General features: G+C 43.6%; 1 long non-coding RNA gene across 1 annotated transcript; it reads left to right on the top strand.

The window, feature by feature from the left end:
- Nucleotides 1–302: 302 nt before the first annotated feature.
- Nucleotides 303–15,460, top strand: LOC125943878 (uncharacterized). The gene is made up of 4 exons (XR_007465958.1): nt 303–475; nt 7,710–7,869; nt 8,285–8,382; nt 15,221–15,460. It is a non-coding gene; the product is annotated as an uncharacterized LOC125943878 (long non-coding RNA).
- Nucleotides 15,461–16,150: the final 690 nt, after the last annotated feature.

Genomic DNA, 16,150 nt, shown 5'->3' with positions numbered 1-16,150 from the left:
CGTGCAATAGAGCCCCGTGATAAGCTCTTTTGAGTCATGTGGATGCCCCATGGAAGTTGAGAAAACGCGGTTTCGGCATCACATCTGCCTAGTTTCGGTTTCATCAACACATCGTCACTAGCAGAACAAAAAAAAAAACAGCCTGCTCTTTAAAGTCATTTTATAAAAAACTGAAATATACATGTTCTTGTACACCTTAAAAATAAAGTTGTGACTGTGCTTGTACAAGTTGCTGTGCTTCGTGGTTGTACAAGTTGGGACGCCGCCATTGTCATCGCCAGCACCATTTGCCGCTCGTAGCCGCTCGCCGCTCGTTCGCGCGCATTTTATTACAGCTTTTGGTCTGTGGTGCTGCTGTGTTCCGAGCCGCCCGGGTCGCCGTTTTCAGAGCCTTGTTTATTTTCTTTAATAGTTTCTTGTGAGCCCGAAAGACACAAGCTTCGAGAGCCTTCATCCTTTTCTGCGTAACGTAAAGGTAAATTGAGTTGACGCTTCTTAGACTGAATTGGGCGTTGAGGTTCGCCATCATGATTCCGAACCATAGAGTTCGTAATGGCATTAATGGTGCAGCAACTTTGAAAAGCTCAGCGCTAGAATTTGTGATTTCATTTTCGTGATGGTAGCCTTCATTAGCATTGTTTAATTTTGCGTTTGGTTATTGTTTTCTACAGCATGCCGAAGCTCAGCTGGACAAAGCGCCATGTTCGCAACAGACCTCGTCTCGAAGTCGCGGCAATTTTGGAAAGACCTTCAAGCTTGAATCTTGCAGTGACGGAGCATTCAGCTGAAATTTCAGTTGGGACTGCTTGCAATGAAGAATGCATTCAAGAAATAACTGTTCACAGCTCTAATTCACCCACTGGCTGTAAAAGCCGTTCATCTTCTCAGCAAAGTGCTCGTGAACTGTCCCCTGTTCGCAGCTCGAATTTCCCCTTTAGCAGCGAAAGCGTTTCGCCTTCCCAGCAAAATGCACATTGTGTCTTGGAGTGCATTTCTGAAACTCAGAGCCCCGTTGATAGCAGTGATGTTGAGCACGAGCTAAGGGTCAGAATTTGGTCCGAAAGTGATCCAATGACTGACGGTCCGCAGCCAGGCACTCACGAAAATTCGGTTTGGCATGCTGAGAAGGGAAGCTCTAATGCGAGTGACAATTTTCCCTCGGAGTTGGCAAGATGGGCTGTTGTCAACATTACTCATCAATGTCTCTCAGCTCTACTGTTTTTTTGAAAACTCATATCTGTTTTTCCACACTTCCAAAGGACGCTAGAACCTTGCTCAAAACACCTCGTGCAACTGCTGTTGTCGCTGATGTTACTTATCTGCCTCCTGGACAGTACTGCCATTTTGGACTAGAGAAAGGGTTGAGCAGCTTACTTGGTGAAGTACACAGCGCTCAAAAAGTCAGCCTTTCATTCAACATTGATGGCTTGCCTCTGTCGAAAAGCTCACGGGAGCAACTCTGGCCAATTCAGTGCTTGGCACATTTTGATTGCTCTGGTGATGAAAGTACCATGGGTCCAATCATTGTTGGTGCATTTGTTGGTTCATCAAAGCCTGACTGTGCCAATGCGTTTCTTAAACCTTTTGTAGATGAGCTCAAACATCTGCTTTTGAAGGGAATTTTAGTTATAGACAAGCCTCTTAAAGTTGAAATGAGAAACTTCATATGTGATGCCCCAGCTCGAGCCTTCATATTTAAAACTAAAGGACACAGTGATTACTCAGGGTGCCCAAAATGTACCGTAGAGGGTAGCTACAAAGAAAATATGTTTTTCCCTGCTGCATCAGCTATGCTGCGAACAGACCAGTCATTCCGAAACCAAAGAGACCTGGAGCATCATCAGGGTTTATCATTGTTAATGGAACTACCAATTGACTCCATCAATAGTGTGCCTTTAGACCCAATGCACCTAGTCTACCTCGGAGTTGTGAGAAAGCTCGTCAATACATGGCTTTCAGGGCCCTTAGGGTTTAGACTAGGCCCTACAGATCGCAAAGAAATATCTGTAAGAAATGTTGCATTGGAAAAACATGTCCCTATGGAGTTTGTGAGGAAACCGAGAACACTGGAAGAGAAAGATCGCTGGAAAGCAACAGAGTTCAGGGCACTTCTTCATTACACTGGGCCCATAATCCTCAAAAATGTGCTATCTGAAGCTGTCTACTCAAATTTTTTGGTACTTCATGTCGCAATTACTATACTGAGTACTCGATCACTTTGCCAGGATCATGCGGGTTTTGCAGAGACACTCCTCAAGCACTTTGTGAAAGGATTTGTACAGCTCTATGGCGAAGAGGAGGTGTCATACATGTGCACTGTTTGTTGCATCTTGCAGAGGATGCCCGTTTGTTTGGCCCTCTGGATGCATTTTCTGCTTTCCCCTTTGAAAGCAACATGCAATTTATCAAAAGACTATTGCGCAAACCTGGCTATCGTCTTAGCCAGCTCTATAACCGCTTGGAAGAAAACCGTATGCACAAGCATCAAGCTGATGTTTTTATTCGTCAGTCATCTCCATTCACTCTATTGGGAGAGAGTACAGAAGAAAATCTACCAGTTGACTGTAAATTTCCTAAATACAATGCTGTAAAGTTTCAGTCCTTCACGTTAAGCTTGAAACCATCCGACAATTGCTGCCAAGTTGATGAAGACATTGTGATTGCTGAGGGCTTCGCTCACAGGAGATCAGACGGAAAACCATGCATATTTGGCAGGTTGTTCTGTAACATTGAACCATTGTATAGCTACCCGTTGGACTCAACAAGACTTGGAATTGCTATTGTCAGCAAACTTTCTTCCGTAAAGTGTTGGCCTGTTGAAAAAGTAAAAAAGAAACTTGTCAAGCTGCCATACAAAGACAAATTTGTAGTTTTGCCACTGTTGCATACGGCATAGTGTATGCTTTTCTGATCATGCTTGATTTATGAGCAGTGATTTTTAACAAGCACTGTATTATGCCAATATGGGAAAGACTTCTTGTATTATGTACTTTCTTATCGCTATGTTAGTTTTTTTTACATCTTCTTGTATTCTCTTGCTGGTTTCTTTAAATGAGGCAGGACAAGTGTGTAGTGAAGCTTGTTTACTATGCTGGTATTCTTGTTGCTTCTCAAGAGTGGATACTGAAAAATGCATGGCCGGTCCACTTGAGTGTTGTTCTCTTCAGGTCCTTAGTAGTTGCACCAGACCCTAGTATGTCTTTTGCGTGGTATTGTTTTTTGTACAGTATTAGGAAATTGGCCTTGTTGGTGTCCGAAGGATGCATTTGTTTTCAAGCAGTGCAAGAAATATGAAAGACTTGAAGTCGGTCTAGTTATCCAGTCCTCTTGGGAAAATGTGTTCTTTATTAGCTGTGGCGTCTTGTAGTTGGCACGTCTTTGAGCAGGCATGGGCAGTATTGTGTACTGCTTTTTTATGGCTTCTGGATTAGTCCTTCAAAGCTTAGCAATTTTCAGATGAAGTACTGCCTGGTGGAGTTTGTGGATGAAAAAAGCATAGAGCTTGTTCTTGCAACATGGGTAGTGGGCAAGTACTGTTTCTGGCCTCCTGGTCCTGGGTGCCAGACAGCGATTACGAATTGCTATGAGCCAAAGGAAAGCTGGAAGAAGTACCACATCATAATCAAGGGAACCTTTGGTAAGACTCAGTTGAATGTATTTAATTCAGAACTAAAAATATACATGATTTTGTGTTCTTTTTCTGATTTACAGATAACTACGAGGATGGTCGCAGAAAGCTCCCTATGGCAGAATACTCATGAGATTTTGATATGGAGCAAGAACTCAAGAAAAGGAAAATTCACAAGCCAAGTCGCTACGTTGATCAAGAGATGTGCAATGCTCCAAAGCCACCACATAATTTCCCAGGGCCCTCAAGAAGCCAAGGTAACGGAAGCTATAAAGCTGAGCAGTTCACAAACTTTTTTTCCTTCGAGGAAGATGTCTCTTCCCCCAATACATGCATGCAATAATCAGCTTGAAATCACTAACTTGACTAGCTTTCTGACTAACTTTATGTCAATGACTCGAAAGCTCACAGAGCCTTTGTTCTCTTGCAGATAGTCTGGAGAATGACCTTCGAGAAGGTACAGTCTCTTGTTTATCTTTTAAGCAGCATGTTTTTTTTTTCTTGTTTGGTATATGTAACTAAGTGCTTGTTTTCTGTTGTGCAGAAGATTCATCTCTGTCACAGGACTCATCTGGTATGTCTCGTGGCTCTCCTTCTTTAGAGGTAGATAGCACACTGAAATAACACTTGTTGCTAGACTAGGAGGGCACAATGCAAGAATGCTTCTTTACATTGTATTTAAGTTTTATGTTTAACTGAAGCCTGCATGTTTTCCTAGGGTGTATAGCGCACCTTAAAAATCAATTTTTCTTTCAACAGATAATGAAGACTGGATGTGCACAAAGGAGGCTGCTCATGTGTCTGATAATACACAGGCACGAGGTACTAATTCATTCAGCATATCTGTTCTGAATTCAGTGCGCTACTAGTTCTTCTAAAATAGCTGAAATATCATAAGAGAACACAATGGTTAAGTGTGCTAAGTTTTGTTTTTATTCTCGGCCTGTAAGAACTACCTATGCGTAAAGTTTTCATCTTTACATCTCACATTTAGTTGGGTATTTCTGCTTTTGGTTGCAACATATTTCATTAAAATAGCTTCTGGAAGCTGGCACTATATGTTAGAAAATTGGACACTTGCTTTGTTTTTCTTCCCAGTACCCCATTCTGTTACAAGGGCATCACAGCCTAGCCCACGTCCTAGGAAGCTTCTGCCTGTGGAAGGTACGTGACAGGCACAACTATCTGGGCTTTGGGCGTTTGTTGAATGTAAAATTGTGAAGTGTATATGGTTTTCATTTTTTTGTTTTTTGTGGAAGTGAAGAAAAACGTACTATTGCTATAATGCAGTAATATTTTTGTGTTGCTAATAAAAGTGCAGAGGAAAAAAATGTCATTTCACTCAAAATAGTACAGCACAAGAAGTTCTTTTTAAATTAGGCAGATTGGCCTGATAATATTGCCTAACAAAAGGACCCTACTAAACTAAGACCTCAGTTTTTTTAGATACACCATAGGCATCAGACTTGCTTGTGTTATGAAGTTACTCTATAACAGACTAACTGTATGTGGCACCTTCTCAAGCCCCTTATGCAATAAGTGAATAACTGCTGTAAGATGTAGCAGGGATTAGTGGAGCGTGCCAGTAATACCATACTACTGCAAGTAGCATGAAATCACAGGCAGCACAGCTGCTTGGTCAAGACAGAGTTTGGTGAATGAGGTGGGTTCCGTATTCGTTAACCTGTCACTTGTTTGCAGCAATAAATATAAAAATTGAAAGTTTCGTGTGGCTCTAATATCTGTAAGGGCTAGTTGGACTGAATTTTCCACAGCTGATAGTGATCTATCCAGCATTGTTTGTTGCATTGGAGATGTGCATATAAAATAGTCATTTCAGTGCCTGTTTGATATGACATGGTATAGAGATTATTGGAGGTGAGGTTAATTTATGGCAAAAACGGAAATTGTATTGGACTGTTAGTTTCTGCAATGTTATCTATACCAAAGTTGCATGTCAATAGCACACGAATGCCTTAATAATCTAAATACATTCTTGATAAAAGTGCTTCTAGAGTTTTGGTTTTTGCATTATTTGCAGCATTGCATTTGCGGAATTCTGTTGTGGTACTTGAATTACAATTGCCAGCACATGATATTTGCACCTTTCATACATTTATGTGCAGAATTTCAGCGTGATGTGCTGACACGGCTCTCCGTACTCAGGATTGTTCAGCAGCAGCAAGGCGAGTTGCTAACAGCGTTGACAACCCGGTGCACTGTGAAACAGTCTGACAACGCTCCTCAAGTTGTAGTGGGCCAGTTTGGCAGCTATGACGAACTGAAGAAATTCGACCAAACGCTAACTGGACCAGTCAGGGAGGCTGTGGTAAGATATTGCTCTGCTTCCAAAGGCTACCTTGTCGGACCTTCCATGTCTTTTGCACATGAAAAGTAAATTTATTACGAGTGTTGTCCAAAACGAAAGTTCCGAATACATTTTAAGGCAGGCATGATCATCAATGAAAAATTCTGGGAGAAACCAATTTATGATGAGTGTCGACTTTACTGTGATTAGCACTGAAGGAATGTATCAACACTATGCCACTGCCGGGTTCCTCTTTAACGCTTCCCTCTGGACATGCAGCACCACATAGTGCTGCCGTAATGTCCCTGTGTGGCACGTGTGTGAACATATATTTTAACAAGATTGTGGAGAAATACGACGCGGGTTTCATTTTGCCCAGCACCAGACAAATTTTTATTTTTTTCCATTGAGGAGTGGCAAGTACCCAGTGGCACATCCAGTGACCCAAATTGGCACCAAAAAGTTTAATTGAAGACCGGCACATAACCCAGTTAATATAACTAGTGACCCAAGTTGGTGTCAAATAGCTTAATTGAAGGGTGCCAGTTACCAAGCAACGCATACCTAATAACGCTTCCTTGCGGGCTAGTTGGTGACCCGTTCTTCAAACTGTTACTGCTGTTAAACAGATCACGTGTTGAACTGTTTTTTTCCCTGCGTGGATATGTGCTGTAACAGTTTGAAGGACTCACACCTAGTGACTCAGGTTGGTGCAAAACAGGTTTATTATAGAAGCCTGGCACATAAACCATCACGCATCCCAGCGACCCAAGTTGGTGTCAAAGAGGTTTATTTAAAAGCGGCACATACCCAATTCACATATGCAGTGACCAAATTTGACATAAGAGGTTCGTTCACACGTGGCACATACTTTCATATACCCAGTGACATAAGTTAGGATGAAGGATGTTCATTTGAAGGGCAGCACATAAACAGTGACATATCCCAGTGACACAAGTTAGTGTGAACCGAGTTAACTGATCAGCGTCACCTACGAAATGTCACAAATCTCTGACACAAGTTGGCCCGAGGATGGGACAGCAGCTCGATGCTCGCCATTAGACCATGAACTACCCAGTGACCCAAATTGGCGGGCAAATATGTAGCCCTCAGAAACACCGTGAAGTGTGCTAATAATGGAAAGCCATTTTACATTTTTATGCAATGTAAACTTGGAACAGGACATGCAGCACTGTACTCAAGGTGGGCCACCCTTACAGGACTCAAAAACTGAAATGTTTTCTTGAAGGGCAACTTTCTATTGGCCATGTTGAAGTTCAGATACATGCATGACATTGTTTGTCATTGGCAGCAGATTAACTTAACACTTGGATATAAAACATACTGTTTAGCTGAAGCACATTTCTAAAAGAACATAGCTCACATCTGAAATAGCCTTTGCATGACTCAATAAGACGACATAAACATTTTCTTTTTCTGAAGTTTCTGGTGAAATTTGTGCTTGTTTTCTTACATGGCTCAGGAGTAATGCTAAAAATTTCAATTTCGATGCTTTACCTTTTCGTCCAGTTTTAGATACCAGATAAAAGGCAAGTTTTGGTAATAGTGCAGTAATCTTGGGCTACTTTTTGTTTGCTCTTGATTAATTCAACTTACCTGACTACATCTGAATATTCCAGATATTGCTTCCTTGAACTTTGAACAGATTAACTCAATATCTCATGTTTGTTTGGGTCTAACTTATAAAGATACACTTGATCATGCGTCAACATTTTTCATGCACTTGATTTTTAGTAACTTTGAATTCTGCAGGTTCAGCAGCTTGCAAACATTGGGGGTCCAAGCCCAGAGTCTTGCACGCGCAGGGTTTTGAGAAGTGTGCTGTCAGACAAACTTGCATCAACATTCTCATGGCACGGACGAAAGGGGAAGAATGCCTTTGACTGTCTGCTTCTCTCCAAGTGCATTGTTGGTATGTATATATATGACTTTACATAACATAGTATTCGCTTGTCTTTTCATGTTATTTCCTTTAGAATATATTTTATGGTCATTGCTGACATCACTCACTCTCGACATTATTTTAATACTTGTATATTTTACGTACCTTACATGGAATATTTTAGGCCTCTATACAGCCCGCAACATCTACTTGTCATCCACGGTATCAACTTCCCCACACCATTTCTTGGCGCTCTTTGGCCATCTCTGGCCCTTGCGCCATAAAACCCCATATCATCATTTGCTTGTCATGCAGGCATTTTAACAAAGGATGTGGCAAATTTGAATTTTTGGCATTTTAAATATTGCTAGTCTTGTGAAGCTTGTCAATGCACAACAGGCAAGCTTGTGTTACTTTGTGTTTTGTCCATGCTTTCTAATTGCAGATGCTGTAAAGGTCACCCATAAATGTGACAATTTTGTAGTGGAAAGTGCAACCAAAGACTGGCTTCGTCACGCCCCGGCAAGATGTGCATCGGAAAAGGTAATTAGGAGCATTCTCGTTAGTAATTTTTACAGAAAGCTATGTTATTTATTTTACCAGTGTGAACAATATTGCAGAAATTTGACGTCTGCTGTCATTGATAAGATTTACTGAGTCCTTGCAGCAGTTCACGCCGGAACCACAAGCACACAAATGTTTGACAGCGCACTTGGTGTTGTAGCTTAATGGAGTGCTAAAAAGAAATAATTTGAGGTGTGCTAGTAAGCTACCTATTTATAACACAAAAAAACCACTCATGACATGGGAAAATGCTTGATAAACTAGAATAGGCGCAACAACGAGACAAGAGGCAATGCCGCCTTAAACTTCCAGCACCAGCTCACCATGGTCTTATGGATGTTTACAGCATTTGCTTTTGGCCTAACAAAATTTTGTGGGTAAAGGTGGACTACTTTCTAGTCGAAAAAAGAGGAAGACTGAACTTCACAAGTTTAAAGAAATTTTACTGGGCTACAATGGCACAAATACGATGTCAACGTAATGTAGCGCAGCTAACAGTTTCAGCGTAAAATTTTAAAAAGCGGAGCTTTCACATATTGTCCTCATTTCTAATAATCAACTTGTTACCGTAAAACTAACAGAGTTATTAGAGTTATTTGTCAGTTCAAGCTGACTGGGTGTTTTTTAGGGTCCCTTTATGCTTAAGCATGAAAAAGTTATTGTGATGAGCTTCTCATAGCAGCTTTTTCCTTTCCAAGTAGAAACCACGTCTGTACAAGAACTCGAGGTGGCTAGCCTACTGTGATGATGATGATATATGGGGTTTAACGGCGCAAGGGCCAATAATGGCCAAAGAGCGCCGGGCCAGTCTTAATGAGTTTAAATTGATGCGATGGATTACGAGTGGTGGATATGACGTGGCTGTAAAGGGGCCTAAAATTGTCGCTGTAAAGTGCATAAAATCTACAGGTAATAAGATTATGGGAATGACTAATGGCGTGTGCTATGAACATTGAATATGTATTGCAAATAAATATTACTATTTGCAAAATATGTCCGATGCGAAAATTGGCATGAAGCACTATTGCCTGAACAGAACCCTTGAACATAAAGGCCTGGAGGCATGTGCTATACTAAACACTATCGCAACAGCATCCTCTGGCGGGAGGATGTGCTACGAATATCTAGGGCTAATTACATGTAGTACCACGTCATTCAAGAAACCTAGGACTGCTTTGGTATTAAAAATCGGTTCTTTGCCAAGAAACATATTGGGATGGATAGAAATATGGTATCGGTATGCAAGAGGAAAATGTTTCCTTCTCTCTGTTTCGGCTTCCCGGCACTCCAGGAGGACATGGAGGACGGTCAGCCTCTCACCACATCTACCACAGGTTGGTGGTTCATCACCTGTCAACAAAAAACTGTGGGTTCCGTACGTGTGTCCTATTCTCAGCCGACTGAATAGGACGTCAGTTCGCCGTGTTTTCGTTACGGGGGGCCAGAAACCTAACTGTGGTTTAATCAAGTGAAGCTTATTACTTGTTTCAGCATCCCACAAGCGTTGCCAGTGGCTTCGCAGTTTCTTTCGCAGGAAAGGTTTCAGATCTGTTACAGGGACAGCAGCTGTAGGGTTAATAGCATGTGATGTTATTGACGTAGCCATTCGGTCAGCTAGCACATTACCCTCAATGCTTCTATGGCCAGGCACCCAGCATATAATGACATGCTGGTTACATAAATACGCTTGACAGAGAACGGAATAGAGCTCAGTAAGTACAGGATTTTTTTGTTTACCGAGTGACCTCAATGCTTTTACGACGCTTAGGGAGTCCGTAAATATAATTGCCTTTTGAAGTTTTGATTTCCTTATATGCTTCATAGCCGACAACAGTGCATGGGCCTCAGCCGTAAAAATACTCGTTTCCGGGTGGAGTACACCGGATTCCGAGAAGGATGGGCCAACGGCTGCATAAGACACCCCGGCATGTGACTTGGAGGCGTCAGTGTAAAGCTCTGTACACGAGTACTTGTATTGAAGCTCTAAGAAATGCATTTTAATGTGTGCCTCTGGTGCGTGTTTAGTGACCTCTACAAACGATGTATCGCAATCTATGAGTTGCCACTGCCACGGCGGTAACAGTTTCACTGGAGCCATAGGACGATGATCAAGCAGCGGAACACCCATTTCCTCACTGAGGTTCCTCACACGCAAGGAGAATGGCTTTCTCGCTGCAGGTCGATTATGGAAGAGTGTGGCAGCGGTAACGTCATTTATGGTTTAATAAGAAGGATGTTCATTGTTTGCTTGTACTTTCAGAAAATATGTGAAACTGCGATATGAACGCTGCAGATGGAGTGACCACTGGTTAGACTCTACATAGAGGCTTTGGATCGGACTTGTTCGGAAAGCACTGGTCGCGAGGCGGATACCCAGATGGTGAACGGGATCTAGTATTTTTAATGCACTTGGCGTTGCACAATTATAAATTATAGACCCGTAGTCAAGCCGGGAGAGGACAAGACTCCTATACAAGTTAAGCAAACATTTTCGATCACTGCCCCATGTTGTGCGGGACAGAAGTTTTAGAACGTTCATTGTCTTCAGGCATTTTGTCCTCAGATACTTAATATGAGGAATAAATGTAAGCTTGGAATCTAAAATCATTCCTAAAAACTTATGCTCGCTGCTCAAAGAGAGCGCATCTCCTTTGATTTGTATACTTGGGACAGGCGTTACGCCTCTCTTGTTTGTAAAGAGTATGCAAGTGCTTTTCTGAGCGTTAACATTAAAACCATTCTCCTCCGCCCATTTGGACAATCTGTTAATTCCCAGCTGTACCTGTCGTTCGCAGATGGCAATATTACATGACTTAAAGGCTATCTGCACATCGTCTACATAAATGGAATAAAACATTGTGCGTGGGATGACTGTACGCAGCGAATTCATTTTTACAATAAATAGTGTGCAGCTAAGCACACCGCCCTGCGGCACACCCGTTTCTTGTGTGAATGACCTAGACAAAGCTCTGCCCACCCTTACGCGAAATGTGCGATTAGTGAGGTAACTTTCGATTGTGTTAAGCATATTGCCACGAACACCCATTGCCGAAAGATCTCGGAGAATTCCAAAGCGCCATGTGGTGTCGTAAGCTTTCTCTAGGTCTAGAAATACAGACAGACAGAACTGCTTATGTATGAAAGCATCTCTAATATATGCCTCAATGCGGACAAGGTGGTCTGTAGTAGACATACCTTCTCGAAAACCACACTGGAAGGTGTCCAAAATTTTGTTATTTTCTAGGAAGCATATTAGGCGCCGGTTTATCATTTTTTCATACAGCTTGCACAGGCAGCTTGTTAGAGCTACTGGCCTGTAGCTGCTGGCCAAGGACGGGTCTTTGCCTTGTTTAAGTATGGGGATGATTATGGCTTCCTTCCATGAAGACGGAATACAGCCAGGCGCCCACATGGCATTAAAAAGAGACAAGAGTGTTTTCAGTGTTTCGGGGTGTAAGTACCTAATCATTTCGTACATGATACGATCCCCACCTGGCGCTGAGTTGTTGCAACAAGCGAGAGATGCTTGAAGCTCAGCTAAAGTAAATGGGGAATTGTAGGCCTCACTCGATGAGCCTTTGCGATTTAGGGGTCGCCGCTCTTCGCGTTCTTTGATTCTCAGGAATGTTTCGGTATAGTGCGATGCACTTGACACATGTTCAAAATGTTCGCCTAGACAATCCGCCTGATCTTCGAGGCTATCACCTTGTGTACTTACTAAGGGTAGGGGATGCGACTCCCGACCTGTTAGTTTATTTACCCGATTCCAGACTTTTCTTTCATCGGTGTACGAATTTATACTGGTGATGTACCTATCCCAACTTTCCCTCTTTGCACGTCGACGTGTTCTCCTACCTTGTGATTTTATCTGTTTGAAATTAAGGAGGTTTTCAGCAGTTGGAGAATTGCGAAGCAATCTCCAAGCTTTGTTTTGATTTTTGCGCGCTTTCCGACATTCGTCGTTCCACCATGGGATGCGACGCTTATTAGCTAATCCGCTAGTTTGCTTAATACATTTAGCTGCAGCGCTAATAATGAAACCTGTTAGGTATGCAACAGCGTCTTCTACATTAAAAACAGCAATTTCATCTCTGCCTAAATACGTAAGCTCTCGGAACATTTCCCAGTCGGCCGAGTCCATGTTCCATCGAGGAAAATGTGGCAAGCATGTATCTTGTTTTGTTAAGTTTAGCATAACTGGGAAATGGTCGCTCCCAAAGGGGTTCCTGAGAACAGACCACTCCAGATACGGAATTAGAGTACACGATACTATACTTAAATCAATGGCTGAGTATGTGTTATGTGTAACGCTGTAATAAGTTGGCTCTTTCTTGTTAAGTATAGATGCACCTGAAGAAAACAGAAAATTTTCTATAAGGCGTCCTCGCGCATCTAAACGAGAGTCGCCCCATAAGGGGCTATGAGCGTTCACATCACCGACAACTATGTATGGCGGAGGAAGTTCATCAATGAAGCTTTGAAACTGTGTCTTGGAAAGTTGATAACAAGGAGGGACGTAAATCGAACTAATTGTGACTAGCTTACCGAACAGTATTGCTCGGACAGCAACTGCCTCAAGGGAAGTTCGGAGGTTCAATTGCCGACAGGCAACACCTTTATCTACTATTATAGCGACACCGCCCGACGAGGCGGTAGCGTCGTCGCGGTCCTTGCGAAAAATGGCATAGTGCCTTAAAAAGTTTGTGTTCTCTGCTTTGAGATGCGTCCTCCTGGACACACAGCACCCTCGGACTATATTTAAGAAGGAGCTCTTTGACATCATCAAGGTTATGAAGGAGACCCCTAACGTTCCATTGTAATATTTGCGTGTTCATATTGAAAGGAGTTTGTGCTGTGTGTTCAGAAGATGAAGACTAGCTCACGGTGCCCTTTCCAGGCGCCGTGACGCGAGGTTTCTCTTTTCTGGAGCGGTCGAGAGATTCCCGCCGCTCCTTAGGCGCTGGCGGCGCCGTCTGGCCGGTTGTTGTGTCCATCGCCTCTTGCGAGGTGCTGGACACGCGCTCTTGCGAGCGGTTGGTGTGTCGTGACCGCCTCGTCTCGTGGGACGAGACCCTTGAGGCCACCAGCCCGGAGGTCGATGGCCCCTTGTTCTGAGATGGCGGAGCAGCACTAGCTGCAGCCGCCGAGGGAGCGGATGGCGTCACCGCCGGCTCACTGTGTGTGGGCCTGACAGCCGCCGGAGGCCGTTGTGGCGCTGCCCCCTGACGCGCCACTTCGGCAAAGCTGGTTTTTGGCAGGGAGGACGCCTGCCTTCGTGCCTCTTCAAACGAAATGTTTTGTTTAACTTTAATTGTAACAATTTCCTTTTTCTTTCTTCCAGGATGGGCAGGACCGCGAGTATGCGGCAGGTTCCCCATCACAGTTTACACAGGTGGAGAGAGTTTTCACAATATTCAGAAGTGTGTTCATCGGCACATTTGGCACAGGTTATTCGGCCTCGGCAGTTCTGAGAACTGTGGCCAAACCTCTGGCATTTGAAGCAGCGGAGGGGATTCGGGATATAGGGCCTGACTCGGATCTTTACATAGCCTGTCTCGATAATCTCGGGAAGTACACTTGAGCCGAATGTTAGGATTAGATGCTTGGTTTGAATCTCTTTACCATCACGCCTCATCTTAATTCTTTTCACATTGATGACATTCTGGTCACTCCATCCCTCCAAAAGTTCAGTCTCAGTTAGTTCCATTAGATCATCATCGGAGATGACACCACGAATGGTGTTCATAGAACGGTGTGGGGTGACACTCACTGGAATGGCCCCGAAAGACACAAGATTGGGTAGCTTTTCGTATTGCAATTTATCACGGAGTTCAAGAAGTAGATCACCGCTTGCCAATTTGGAAACTTTGTAGCCTGGGCCAAAAGCCTCCATCAGTGATTTCGCAACCAGAAAAGGTGAGACGATTCTTGCTGACTTTTCTGCTTTCTCGGAATGTATAACATGAAATCTTGGCGGCCAAAAAACTTAAAAACTTCTTCGGTGCGCCCTCGTTTATGAGGGCGATCAGGGAGCCGGGGGAATGACGAAAAAGCCATAAAGGTAACGATGATTTCGGCAGCTATGCCAGCCACCCACCACCGAGCCCAACAAGGGGACGCTACGAGACCCGAAGGAGACGCAGACGCCAGCTGTACATAGCCACTATAACCTAATATAATAGACCCAAGGTTGGATAGATTACACCAGGTTAACCCTTGCTGCCTGGAAAATTGGAAGTAAAACGAAGCGAAGAGAAGACAGGAGAGATGAAAAAGTGAGAGAGAAAGACGAAGGTTGGAGGGAGAGAGACAGGAAAAGGCAACTACTGATTTCCCCCGGGTGGGTCAGCCCGGGGGTGCCGTCTACGTGAAGCCGAGGCCAAAGGGGTGTGTTGCCTCCGCCGAGGGGCCGTAAAGGTCCAAACACCCGGCATCGGCTCAACCCCCAAGATCCCCTTTTCCCCGGACACGGCTAAGCCACGCACGGTTAAGCGCGGGAGGGTCCGACCCCCATGTGCTCGGGTCCGTGGTGTCGCAACCCACCAAACGCCTGCTGACGCAGACGCCCCTGCGGGCTGGAGCCTACTGTGGCAACCCTCATAATTGTATATGTTGCTATGTGACATTAAACTTCATCATTCTGTCGATGCCATGGGAAGTTTTATCCATGTCCTGTATCTCAGAAACACAAAAGCCACATGCATTTTAATTTTTTATGGGAATCGCTTCGATGATCCTGTTAATAAATGCCTAATGTTCTTATGTTTGCAACTGTAAGAACTGCAGCAATGCCGTTTTTTTTCTTTTCTACTTGAAGTCAGCCAGCCATCCTTCCAGCCTGCCAGCTAGTGATCCAACCAGTGACTAGACGTGATTTAGCCAGTGACTAGACATGTGATTCAGCCAGTGACTAGACATGTGATTCAGCCAGCGACTAGACCCGTGTCCCAGCCAGCGACTAGACCCGTGTCCCAGCCAGCGACTAGACCTGTGACCCAGCCAGCGAACTAGACCAGTGATCCAGCCAGCGACTACTAGACCAGTGATCCATCCAGCCAGCCCCTGCCACGGCATGAACATAAGTTGGGCGTGAGCTTCTTCGGCAGGTTGCTTTGGGAGAGGGTTTTTACTTTACTGAAGGCTTTACTTCTTTTAACTTGCTTCGCATTAGCTGGCACATTTTGCATGCACTGCTGAAGTAGTCACTGCACTTTTACTGCACCTTAAGCACTTTTTTGACTTCAGCTGCGCAAAAATTATGGTGCCCTGAATGCAAGAAGAGCATATGTTTTATTTAGTGAATGTTACTTGCAGTTGACTTTTTTAAGCTGGTACAGTGCCACTCTTTTTCTTGCTCTTCTGCTTTGGGATACCTATCTTAGCAGCAGGTGTTGCACTGCTGTGGTTTTTGTAGTGTCCGAGCATATTTGAAAACATCTAACAGTGCTTTCCATGATGTGACCATTATATTGATAAAGTTTACAGTAATGTATGCGTGAAAGCTACCTTTGTAGGAGCTGGGATGGGAGATGTTTTAAAGGTCTCGTTATGGATGTTTTTGTGGTGGCACCTATTAAAAAATATATGTAGCTAGTCAGCTCGCAATGTGAACCATTTTGAGGTTTTTAATCAACACAGAATTAATGTTCCACTATCTGAAAGTACTGTCAGCTGTTGGACTTTTTAATTAGTGTTCTAGAATGTTCCATGTTTATTATAATCTAATTGCCTAGCAACCAAGCTTGTG

This window comes from Dermacentor silvarum, chromosome 3 (assembly GCF_013339745.2).
Source record: "Dermacentor silvarum isolate Dsil-2018 chromosome 3, BIME_Dsil_1.4, whole genome shotgun sequence".
In the NCBI taxonomy this organism is placed as follows: Eukaryota; Metazoa; Arthropoda; class Arachnida; order Ixodida; family Ixodidae; genus Dermacentor; species Dermacentor silvarum.
This window is presented reverse-complemented; position numbering and strand designations above follow the sequence as displayed.